Here is a 12,615-nt window from a genome sequence, read left to right on the forward strand (position 1 = left end):
GATACCCGGCGGCGAGCGGCAGGCAAGCCCAGAGCCCCTCCGGTGCTCGCTCGGCCGGGGAGGGACGCGCTCTCTCCCGGCCCCGCGGAGCTCAGCCCGCGCCCCGGCGGAGTTGTGCTCGGCTGAGGGGAGTGTGGCGGTGCCGTGCCCCAGAGCCCGCGGGGCTCCCTGCGGCCGTGCAGACCCTTCCCAGCCCGCAGCTGGGCTTCAGAACCCGCCCGTGAGCGGCTTCTCCCGCCTGTGGCAGCCCCGTCCTGGCCGCTCGCTGGGCGCGCCGCAGACCGTCTGTGCGCCCCGGGTGTTAGCCACTAAAAGAACTAAACTTGGGCATTATTTGTCGGGGTGACTCTGCTGCTAGTAAGCTTTGCGGTTTGAAGATTCAAATTACATTGTAGGAAGAGCTCAGCGATTAAAATTTAATATTAATATTAAAGCATCAACTCAGTTCTAGGTCCGAATTTGCATTTCTGATGTGTCGCTGTTAACGCTCACTTTATAAAAACGCTGATCGCTTCTAATATTAAGGCGTACGAATTCCCCATTGTGAACACGGGAACTGAAGCATTCAACTTGTCAGCATTGGCTGTAACTTCTTGCGGTGCTGCTGGCAGGGTGGGAAGAGTTGGGTGCCTTTGGGAGCAGAGGGATGATGTGTAGGTGTCCGCGTGTGTTACCCATCCACATCTCCTCCTTTGGGGGAAAAAATAGGAGAAAAAGTACCTGGATTGTTACATGTGTGAATCTTCTCCTTCCCGCACCACCTGGTTTTGTTTTAATCAGATCTCTCACATACCGATGGGTGATCTCTCACATATCAAATACTCTACGCATCCTGGTATTAAAAGGCTGCTTAAAACCTGCATCATGTGCATGAGTTTTGTACTGTTAATCACCGTTGAGCTCAGATATTCTTCAGTTTTCCCCTCATTTTTAATGTGATCTGTTGATTTAGTCTAATGGAAAATTACGCCCTTCTGTGTAGGGGAGAGGTGTTTAGTAAAACGTTGTAGCATAGATTGAGCCAAATATCTGTTTAATGGTATTTTATTCTTTCAGTGAAATTTGTATGTTTTAAATAAAGCTGCAAAGCTGCAGTCATAGAGCTGCTAAAACTTAAGATAGTTACCTCTTCCATCAATTTTGTGATACTTTTCCAGGTTCTGTCGGGTCTTGGTTGGACTGTGAGGCTTGGACTAGATTCACACTTTGTTATTTTACATCCATTGTATTTTTTAGAATTACTCTGGCTTGGTTGAGTGTGATGAGGAATAATTGCCAAGGAGAGGGAGGGAGCAGGAATGGTTGAGGGTTATTTTTTTGAGGTGTGGGTTGTCTACAGAATTGCACAGGACAGCCTAAGATGTAATCCAATGTGAAGGCTTGTGGCACTGTAAAGTTTCCTGTTAAAGGCAGTCATGAGTTCCAAAATTTGACCTCATGAGACTGTCTGTCCTGTATTTTCACATCCTCTAGTCCAATTTGAGTTGGGATTTTTAAATTTGCTTTGAGTTTGTCTCTTCATCTGCCGTTGTCAGGGATTTGCTCACATGTAGATGAAAGCTATTCGTGAACGTGTCAGTCATCTCCTTTCATATTCAGGGGTGAACAGTTCTAGGAGCACTATTGTAATAACTCTCTTGAAATTTATTCTGTGGATGTAAATGTAGTATTTGTGTGTAGCTTAGTTCAGTTTGTAACCTTGTGTATCGCAGCACGTAGCGATGAAAATGGGTTAGTGCTGGTAGAATTCTTCACAGCAAGATCTGACTACTCCCCATTATTTAAAGGCTTCTGCAACTAATGTTTTACTTCTCAAAATTTCAGATTTGTTTTTTGAGCTGCTCATCATCAGTGGAGACACATTGTTGGCATGCCTGAATACCTTTTAAAATAATTTCTAGCAATTTGTGTTCTGTGTGGGCAATACATTATTCTGTCTGTGTAAAGCACAGGCTGAATTAATATAGGGTACATCTGTCCTATACTGAGTCTTCAGGCTGTCCTTATCTGAATTAAGCTGTGTGTTCAAAATAACGTTCAAAATTGGTGTGTAAGCATGGTTTTCAAAGTTAATGTTTGGTTTTCTCTATTTTATATGGTTTGCATGTCTCTGATACAATATAATGGGCAGATGGTTGGGAAAGATGTCTGTATAGTCAGCTGTAATTAGTGATAAATGTGTCTTTATGAATATATACATACTTTGTATGTATGAACAAACAGAGGAGTTTAATTTAGGAATCCCTTAAAAAAATTTTGGGTTTAATTTTTGTCTTCCCAGCATGGTCTTGTGAACTGGATGACTAAACATTAGCAGAACGTAGAGGTGGGGGAAATAACATACCATGTATTCCTGCAGGAGGGAGGGAAATACTTGGAGTCTTGAATTATGGAATTGACAGGAGGACACATTTTCTGTCAATGTCTTTGTGAAATAGTCTAGGACATAAAGCTGTAGCCGCTTCAAGACAAAAAAAAATAAAATCCCGTAGTTCAGTAATAACAGGGAAGTTTTTGGTGCTTATTTTCCCTCTGTACTTGGCATTTGAAGCAGTACAAAATGACAGGGATGTACAGATGTATTGATCCCATTAAGAATGTGTTTATTTCAGGTGTAAATACTCAGTGCAGTCACTAGGAAGGTTGTGTTGGAGAAGGTCTGTAGCTATAAAGTAATGTGAGAATATTTCCTTGCCTGCTTGTGGCTTGGGTAGTTCTCAATAGCATCTCGTTTGGTGGCCTTAATGAAGTATCTGTGATAAAGAATTGTTCTTATGTGGTGTGATTAAAATATCAGCTCTAAGGTCGTGTTCTGGTTTGTTTAATGCACTTCAAAGCTAATGATTATGAGAACTGCAGACCGTGGCTAATGGGATAAAAGCTGTGTGAGTTATCCATGTCCTTTTTGGGCTTTTGGAGTCATTGCAGAGCAGCTGTAGCTGCGAGATGGGGAAAAAAGGAAATTTCTTATTCATACAAGCTAATGAGTTAAATGTGTGTATGGCTTTTGGGTTAATGAGATTTGACCTGTGTTGTAAAGGATTTTTGGTTTAGTTCAGTGTTTAAATATTGTGATAATTCTTGAGAAATATTTTTGCAGGCCTTGAGACTCTTATTTCAGGAAGAATCAATATAACTAGTAATTTACTGTCTAGAAGAAGAAAGTTAAAACAATGTGGTTGTATTTAGTTTTAACCAACTAGCTTCCAATTTATAGGCCGGCTGTCTTTGCACTAATTTATGAACTTATGAACTGCAGCCCTGAAGTCTTTCATCATTGCAAATAAAGAAATAATTGCTTAATAATGCTCTGTGTTCCTGCTCTGCCGTGTGAGTCTGACAGTTCCAGCCCCGTGATGGCTTGATGGGCCTAATGGACAATCTGCTGCTTCTGGAAAGATCTGTTCTGTCCCAATCAAAACTGAAGCTGTGCCATGTGTGCAGGGGGTGTCAGATGTACAAACCAAGGCTTGTTAGCCAGCAGTGATCTCCCCAGACTGTGGAAGAGCTGCAGTTCCTGGGCTTTTCCTTTCCTCTAATTTTGTCGTGCATGTTTCTGTGCGCGGAGTAGGTTTGGGGGGATTTCCTCATCTCAGAAAAGAGAACTCTCATTTCCTTTTTAACCTTTCTGCACAACACACTGAAGGCTTTGTTTTGCTTTTGCAAAAGTTCTGAGAATTCTGCTCAGATACCACAGAAAGCAAATTTAATTCCCTTTGCAGTGCGACAAAACACCCAAACTCTGCTCACCAGCTGCGTTTTGCATCCAGTACTTTTTGAGTAGCAATCCCATCCCAGCCTTGATTCTCCTGTTGAAGTTTGGAGTGAGCTGGAGGACTTGGACATGTACTTTTCACTGTGATTTTTTAAAGTGCCCTTGGCATGTCAAGGTAGTGTTAAGAGCGTGGGTACTTTGCCAAAGACAGCCTGTCGGAACTCCTCAGCATCACTCAGCCACTGGAGATTGCCTCCTTCCCTGGCACAGCAGCCAAGTGCCAGGGTTTGGGGACTGTCTCCGTGTCTGAGGTGATGTTTGCTGCCCTAGTTTTCCCCATACATCTCAGTTATGTAAGTTGGAAAGAAAGGTCTAAAGATTTAAGGCATCATTTTTTAATTGGTACACCAAAACTGCCCTTGCCCAATGCTTTTCTTTCCCACGTTTAAATTAAAGCAGCTCCTGGAGCATTTAATGACTGTGTACTTCACACAGCAATTGGAGTTCACTGAAGCAGCTCATGTTTTCTCTCTCAGATATCTTTTTCTCAAAAGAAGCATTGCTCCAGTTTCTAAACTATTTAAAGTAATTAATCAAAACCTAAGATGACAGGAACAGCTTCTGTAATATCAGGTCCTCAACTTGAGATGAGGCTGATGCAAAGGGAAGGTGCCCAAGTCCCCACCAGTGTGTGTAAAGCCTGTAGGTGAATGATGACCTTTTCATCTGCTAAGAGAGATGAGAAGTGGGAGGAAGAAGACAGGGGAGCCGAGTTATTTTTACTGTAAATATGTCAGTTTATTGACTTGTTAATTTCAGATTTATTCAAAAAAGCAGGAGGAGGAAACACTAATGTCTGCCAAAAACAAAGTAATTAGTGGGAGTTGAAAGATGTCTAATGACTCTTGCAAGTACTAAAGAGGAATAAACTAGTCTCTTATTAAACTGGATATGGACTTTTAAAACACTGTAGTAATTCTGTTTTATCTTTAAAACATGTGCAATTGCATATGGTAAATAAAAACCTAAAGTAACAATTGTTTATTCACAGTAACATTACAGGCAGAGAGTGGGATTTTGATTTTTAAAAAATTTCAAAAAACCAAAGCTGACTCCACACTTCTAAAATAAGGGTTCAGATCACACTTGACAGAGCTTGAGTTTGAGTTGAAGATGACAGAAGAGTTTTAGATTAATGCTTAATGTGCCTTCTACACCTCCTTGGTCTAGAGTGACAAACAAGATCTTGTTTCATGACTGCATGTGCTATGGAGCAGCTTCTTTTTTCTGTGCCAAGGGACTCTGGCTGTGATGAGTCCAGTCACAGGATTCATCAGCACATCTGCTCTCCTGCTTGTGTCTGTCCCAGGGGAGCTGGGAAGAAGAGGACAGCAGGGGCTGAGAATCTGGAGCGAGGTGAGCCAAGGGTTAGGAAGGGCAGCCGTGCAGGAGTTGGAAATGAAACCTGGGAGCTTCGGAGCTGAACCCTTTAATTCAGCACTGCTCTGGTCTGAGGTTGCTGTGCTCTCATTTCCATCCTGCAGTAATGCTGATTGAAGTGTGACAGATTGGGATTATGTGTTGTCCCCAACTGGTGACAGTGAAAGCCTGGGAGGGCTCCTCTGCCTTTGCCTCGGGTCATTCTCTGCATCTCTTCCCTCTTGCTCTGCTGGCCTGCTTTATCCTCCTCCCTCCATGGCCAGGCTTGTCCTCAGGGATCTGCTGTGCCCACAGTGCTCCTGCAGGCTGTGCTCACAAATCCCTGCTGCTTTTATCCCCCGGGGCTCCTGACTTCTGCCACCTGCACAAGGCTCAGAGCTGTGTTTGTGGTGCTCTGTGGCTGTAATTGTCCATGGCTGCTCCTCCTGGAGCCCTCTGCTGTGCACGCCTGGCTGCAGCTCCCCAGTTCACCGTCACCTCTGTGGTCACTGCAGGCACCAGCTCTGCTTGCTCAACAGCACTTGGCCTGTTGGTTGCAGGACAGTGCCTTGGATTTGTCCTCCCCACGTCTCTGAGCCACAGGGAATGTCCTGGTGTCACCAAACCCCACGGGGATTTTGGAGCTGTTGGAGTCTCCACTTGCTCAGAAGATACTTGGCATCATCTGTAGCTGACAGTTCCCATCTGTTTTTCCTACCATGCCTCTGTTAAAATACTAAAGAAAGCAGGAAATTAGATATAGGGGAAGATACCAAGGAAAACAAATATCAGAAAAAAAGCAAGCAGAAATATTTAATTACAGGGGATATAGAGCAGCAGGGCAGATAAGATACCCATGACAGTGAGTAAGAATCAAATTGACTGTAAGTAGATCTATTTTGAGGGGATGATATGCATGAAGCAAAAAATGCCATTAGTAGTTTATCATATAGAAGAAATGTGAGGGAGGAAAATGTGCATGCAATATTAAAACACAGTGCACTTCTGCATTTGACATAACAGATAGCGGGTCCCCATATATGAAGTGACAGCAGAATACCCTTTAGCTGCAAGGGGACAAGCTTTCACTCAGTCACAATGCAAACAAGTTCTGGAAGTGATGGAAGCATATTTCCCAAGAAGAACATGAGGACATCTCATATTTGGGAGGGGAGAAAAGCAGCAGAAATTCAAATCTGCATCTAATAATTGTTACAAGGAGCTGGGTCTCATAAGGATCTTTGTTACCTTTAGTAAAATCCCTATGGAGATAGAGGTATGGAAATGTGTTCCCACTATTTGTCATCTCAGCATTGGCAGAGACCAATTAAATTGATTTGCACCATCCTTTCCTAATCCTTGTCCATGTATCTATCCCATCCTGCAGTTATTACTTAATTCCTTAGGAAGTGTAGGGCTTTGGAAGAATCCCTGGGAATACTGCTGAAGCACTAAGAGAGCAAGGACAACATTAATTTTTTGCTTTCAAATGCTCTAGGATTATCCCAGGAGCTCAGAGAAGGTAACACCAATGGATAGGGTGGTTTTAAGGGAAGAAGGTAAAACAATTCCTTGTTTTTACATCTTTTGGTAGTGGACAAGTCACTTAATCTTTACTTAACCTACGTTTCTCCAGTATAAAATGAAAACAGACTCTTCCTACTCATAATGGTTCGGAAGCATCTGGGGTTAATTTGTTAAAGATGAAGGTGTGTTTGACTGTGATTTAACAACCTCTGTCTATAGGAGCCATGTAAGCAACTAGCTGGGCATCTCATCCATCAGCCTTGGTGATCTTTGCTGGCTCGGAGCAGGTATAGATTTTTAGAGACACTGGATCGTTCCTATTACTTACTTGAAGGATAAATTGCAACATTTATCATGGCATTCCCATTTTTATTTTGTAAGTCTTTCAATACCATGATTGAAGAACACTTTGAAAGCCAATAAGTGCAAATCCCAGATATTGTTGGAATTGTAAGGGTGTTTTACACCATCCTGATCAAAGTAACAAATAGCATCAATGGACTTGCACAACACATAAATGTTATGTATTTTCAAAGAGGCCATTAGAACATAGCATTCATTTGGAAAATATTTGGAATAATAACCTATCATTCACTCACAGAAAATTTCAGTGTTGGGTTGCATTTCAGTCAAGAAAATATTTGATATCCTTTAGAAACAAGAAATTGTGCCATCACTGAAGCCTTGCAAGGTTGTGCCGAGGCAGGAAGCAGCATATTAATGTGAAATTTCCATCTTTTTCACGCTTAAATGAAGCAGATCTAAAGTCAGTTCATTCAACAAAATGGCAATTTGGATCTATTTTACAGAGCTCACTTGAGGCAATGTGCTCTTGCTAGTTCACTTTAAATGTGGATTCTGAGACTATTGAAGATTTTTACATATTTTGATTACCATCAGTTTTGTTTGCTCACATTTTACCTGCTTGACTAGAGAAATAAAGTTTTCCTGCGTATCTTTTGGCATATACAAAATCTAGTTAATTAAGACATGCTATACTTTCTCCCCAGAGTCAAAGTATAATGTTCAGCTGGCCGACTTGCATGAATAATCCATCACTGTGAATCATTAATTTAGAAGACAAGCTATGGTAATTGATGTCTTTATGCAAGCTATGGAAATGCTTAGGGAAATTGCTTATTTTTTTCCTTGTTAGTTTTTTTTTTTTTTTTTTTTCATTTGGTTTGGAATATTTCTGGGCCTGAGTAGTGTAGATTCTGAAATGGGTTCACCTGAGATCTGAGACTAAGGTTCCTGTGGGTATAGGATCTCTTTCTTGAGTTTGATAAAAATCTGAATATTTTTGATCTGAAAACCTTTTAGAATCATAAGACTTAACCTTGAGCTAATCTTGTGTGCATACATTGGATGAGCCACTCTAAGTTTTGGAAGTTTCTAGGAAAAGGAGCTGGCATGGTGGCTTTAGCAGTGGTAAAAATGCTTTAAAAATTCCTGTCATAATTTGGTAATGCAAACAGGGATTACAAGGTAAGTTGGTATTTAGACCTTCCTGTATTACCCAGCATGTTTTTGTATCAAACTAAGCATATAAAAGGCTGGTCATGTATATATATATTTTTATATATATATACACAGTTGAAATATGTACATTTGAAGATAATTTATCACGTAATTCATAAAGCTCACCTATGTACTACATTATATTGTAACCATTATGTCTCTGTGGCATGAAAAGTTACTAATTTTGTTTTCTTTTTGGGAATCTCTTTACTTTGACTCATTATTGAAATATGAGGGTTTGGTACCAACTTAAAATTATTTTGTCTGCCTTCAGAGCAAGGAAGAGGCAGTTGGTTGGTGTTGAATGGGAGCCAACAGCTTGGTGACATTTCAAAAGTGGGATATCAATAACCCATATATGACTTACAGCATATATATATTATGCAATAATGTCGTATATGCATAATATTATAAAAGTCTTGCCATTGATGCTAATGGGATTTGGACTATAACTACATAGTACTATGATGATTTTTATTCCATTGAGAAAACTTCTGAAATATTTCTTGTTTGTTCTGTAGCTGAAATGCAACGTGGACCATTTCTACAAATGTAACAATTGTGAAAATGAACAGGCAGGCTTATTTTGTGTTCTCTTTTTTTTTTTTTTTACCCTTTAATATTTATTTTCCATTTAGGCATCAAACTAGAGGCTTATTTGATCTCATGTGCTTGGCTGCTCCTGTTTGTTCCCAGCTGAGCCCTGATGTGCTGCACTTTGAGAAATCCAGCCCTGAATTTTAACATTTTACACAGGAGCAAAAAGAGAACATATTCCCAATAAATTCACATCTGAGCAGAATTCAAATAGGTTTTGCTGTTTGGGTTCAGTTTCATAAGGTAGGAGAGGTGAAATGCTGCTGATAGCTGCAGTTATTGAAAAATGGTAATCACAACTTTCATAAAGTGAGATAAGCCATGTTTATTAATGCTTTCTGTGGCCATAGAGTGACTTGGCCCTGGGACATTAAATGCCTAAATGGGTTGTGTAATTAGCTTTTTTCCACTTACGGATCAAGCAGCTAAACACACAACATTTTCTGAGCAGCTCAAATTATTTTTGTCATGTTAGTTTTAGCCAAGGGAAAATAATTCTAATTTTTCAGGTTTTTTAAATAAAATCAGAGCTCCACAGTGAACAGAACTGGGGTCCTGAGGAGGTCTTTATGCCAGCCATAAAACTCCTAAACCTGGGGTGATTTGTGTGTTCCCACCCTGACACAGAACAGAGGTTTGAACCATGCTGGCCTGCTTTGGCCAAGAATTCCAAAATCATTGACCCAAACTCATGGCATGTAGTGGATATGAGTGGAGACCCCCCAAGGAAACCCCTTCCAGAGCTTTCTTGTGTTTGCCACCAAAATTCTGTTGTTTGGGCCTGATGTATTGTGTCTAGTTTGTCCCATCCACTGTGCCTACTGTCTTCTGCAATCAGAACAATATTTTAATGCCTTTTTTCTTTTCCCTCCATGATTGATATCAAAGAGAAAGACTGAAATAAAACATCCCCAAACCGGCCAAGTTTGAGCTTTTAAATCCATATTAATTTCATACTTGGCTACCTCAGCTGGCATCATTGTTAGTCCAATTAAAAAATAAACACCCGCCCTAAAGAATTTGCAGCCAGGCTGTGTCACACTCAATCCTAGGGGAAAATTCCTTAGGCACAGGGAATACTCCTGTTTTTTGAAAGGCACTGCTTGAGTGCCTGCCAAATGTAAGCTTTTTTCCCCACAGTAACCACTTTGACCTCTTTGACAGTATCATAAACCAAATAAATACACTGCAAAATCCCCAGTTTGATCAGGACATTACAGAGCGAAATTTCTAGTCTGGGTTTCTGGATAAAGTAATCTCAGCAGTTCCTGGAGGGAGTGAGTGGGGAGTTGCCAGTGTCAAAGAGGAGGTAAATATCTGTCCCTGAAACAATTCAGCAAAAAGACCTCTGAATATCTGAACAACCTGAGGACTTTGAGGTAGTTAAGCTCTAATTTTGTAATGTCATGCTTTGACTCTTTCTGTATAAGACAGGTTAAACGAGTAGGACCTTTAAAATGAGAACAAGGAAATGTTTGTTTAATAGGGCCCCAGTAAAGATTTTTTCCCTAATGCAAACTCGCTGAATGGGAGTGCAGAAGTGTTTGAGGTTAAGGATCAGCTGTGGCCATTCAGGCTTGTAATTACAGCTGTGATAAGTGTGTTTTCAAGTCTTGCTGTACTAAGAGTTTTCTTAATCCGTTTTTTTTACTTGGCCTTTCATTGCTCCTCCTAGTACATTGTAACAATTCCTGAAAACTTCTGAATCATGGGAAAACAAGTGTTAGGCTATTAATTTCTGGCTCTATAGAGACATAAACTCGAGTCTTGCCTGGGCAAGTGCGTGGCTGTGTCTGACATCACTAATGTTGTATTTGGGAGCCACAGTAAGCACACAAATATTACAGCTCTGGGTGGTGAAGACTGGACTGTTTAAAGTCAATCTTTTTCATGTAGCATTGGGGGGAAATGTAGTGAACTTCTGGTTCATTATTAGCAGCCTTTGTTACTGTGGGCTTTGGGAGATGGAAAAGAGATGGCTCCTGGTGAAGGCTGGATGTCTTTGCTGTTGGCTTCCCTGTATTTTTATGGAAACAAGCACTGATGTCTCAGCTGGTTGCTCTTTGAGTGCAGAAATTCACAGCACTGAATGTCCACAGGTTTGGACACTGGATCCAGTGGAGCTGCTGTCACCTCTACACAGGCACTTCACTGCTTCAAACAACAAAACTCAGTGTTATTCTTCACTTCAAGGTAGTACAATTCTGTATATTCTGCCATGGATGAATTTGAACAAAGAAGAAATCAACCTATAAGTAACTTCAGGTGGATGATTCCATGCTCTGAAGGAGGCCAGCTGTGATTTTAGTGTCTCATGTGTCCCAGTATAAACTGTGATGAGGCAAAGGTGGCTGTGCTGCAGAGTCCACAAGGTGCCCAGCTGATGTCTGTGTGCTGCCTGGAGGATTAGCAGAGTCCTGGTGCAGTGAGAGATGAGCTGTTGCCCATTTACACCTGGGGGTGTATTTGGATCCAGTGGAATAACTGTCCTGTGGTGACTAACTAAAGAAATGTGTGTAATTTGGGCACTGCTTCTCACCCAGCTGCACCAGCCCTAGGAGGTCTGTGTGAGGCGAGGCATTCTGCCTAATGTTGCCTTGGTGCTGAGGCAGAATGACTGAAAACTAAAACATTTTTTCTTCTGTGACCATATTGATGGAACTGCTTGGCACAAACTGGGTCTGAATTCCTTGCTTTGAGGTGCAGCTGTCCACCATGCCTATTTGACAACTTAATTTAGACATAAAAATCAGATAACTCATGTAAAGCTTGAAGTTTGGACTCTTTTATATAGGCACAAGAATTCAGGTTAACCTACTTAGTTTTGAAAGCCACGCTAATTAAAAAGATTAACCTCATTTTAAATAAGTGTGTGTGTTACCCACCAATGGAGAATTCTGGATGCACATGAATCATAGCTCGTCATACAAAAGCTGGGAGTAGTGTCAGAGTCTTTCTAGCACGAGGTAGAATTAATATGAACTTGCCATAAGAAAACATCTGAGACTTGCTGGAAAAAAGGCAGTTTGTTTTGTGGAGGGGAAACAATGAGGTTTCAACCTTCAGTTTTCATTCTGGGTGTTGGAAATGATTCAATTCCTTTCTTTAAGGTATTGTAGTTTTCAAATTATAAAAATCTGAACAGAAAACAAAACCAAAACAAAACCACCCAACCAAAAAACAACCCCAGAGATCCTGAGAGCAGCACAGCACGAGTGTGTTCCTGGAGCCTCAGGGAGGGTGTGTAGATGTGAGCCAGCAGAGCACAGCACAAGTGGTCTGTTCCTCCAGTGCTTTGTGATTGCTCTAGTTCATGGGAATTGCTGCAGCGTTTACAGTCAGGTCTAACATGATGCAAACTCCTCTGTGTGGGAGAATAAGCAGGATTAAGACAAATTCAGCTCCCTGCATGTGGTGTTTAAATGGCTCATCATGGAGTGGGTACTTGGAACAGCATCAGTTCCCATAAACACAAACCAATGAGGCTTGAACAGTGAGCACAGAAGTGAGCTCCAAGGCCAGATCCACCTTCCAGGCACAGCTTGAGTGCTGGACTCTGAGCTGAGCTGTTCTGTCCATGGTGGGCCAAGAGTGATGTTTCAATAGCCACGAGCCTCCAAGGCCAGGATAAATGAAACTATCAGAACAAAAATGTGAATATTTTATTCCCCGCAGTAAAACGAGGCTGAGTTTTTTTCAGTCAGAGTGAAAAAACATTTGGTGGTTGTGTATCTTCTGTTGTGGATAAGATGCCTGAACAGCAGGAAGTAGCTTTTCCTCCCTGCCTTTCTATTCCTAACTTTCCAGTTTATCCCTTAAAGCTGCTGTTGTTCCAG

At 41.3% G+C, this 12,615-nt stretch overlaps 1 protein-coding gene across 1 annotated transcript in view; it reads left to right on the forward strand.

The window, feature by feature from the left end:
* The window catches only part of SERPINI1 (serpin family I member 1), a 44,273-nt gene that overhangs the window by 351 nt on the left and 31,307 nt on the right, over window positions 1-12,615 (forward strand). The gene's annotated exons all lie outside the window — the stretch shown is intronic.

Source organism: Passer domesticus, chromosome 11 (genome assembly GCF_036417665.1).
Source record: "Passer domesticus isolate bPasDom1 chromosome 11, bPasDom1.hap1, whole genome shotgun sequence".
Classification (NCBI taxonomy): Eukaryota; Metazoa; Chordata; class Aves; order Passeriformes; family Passeridae; genus Passer; species Passer domesticus.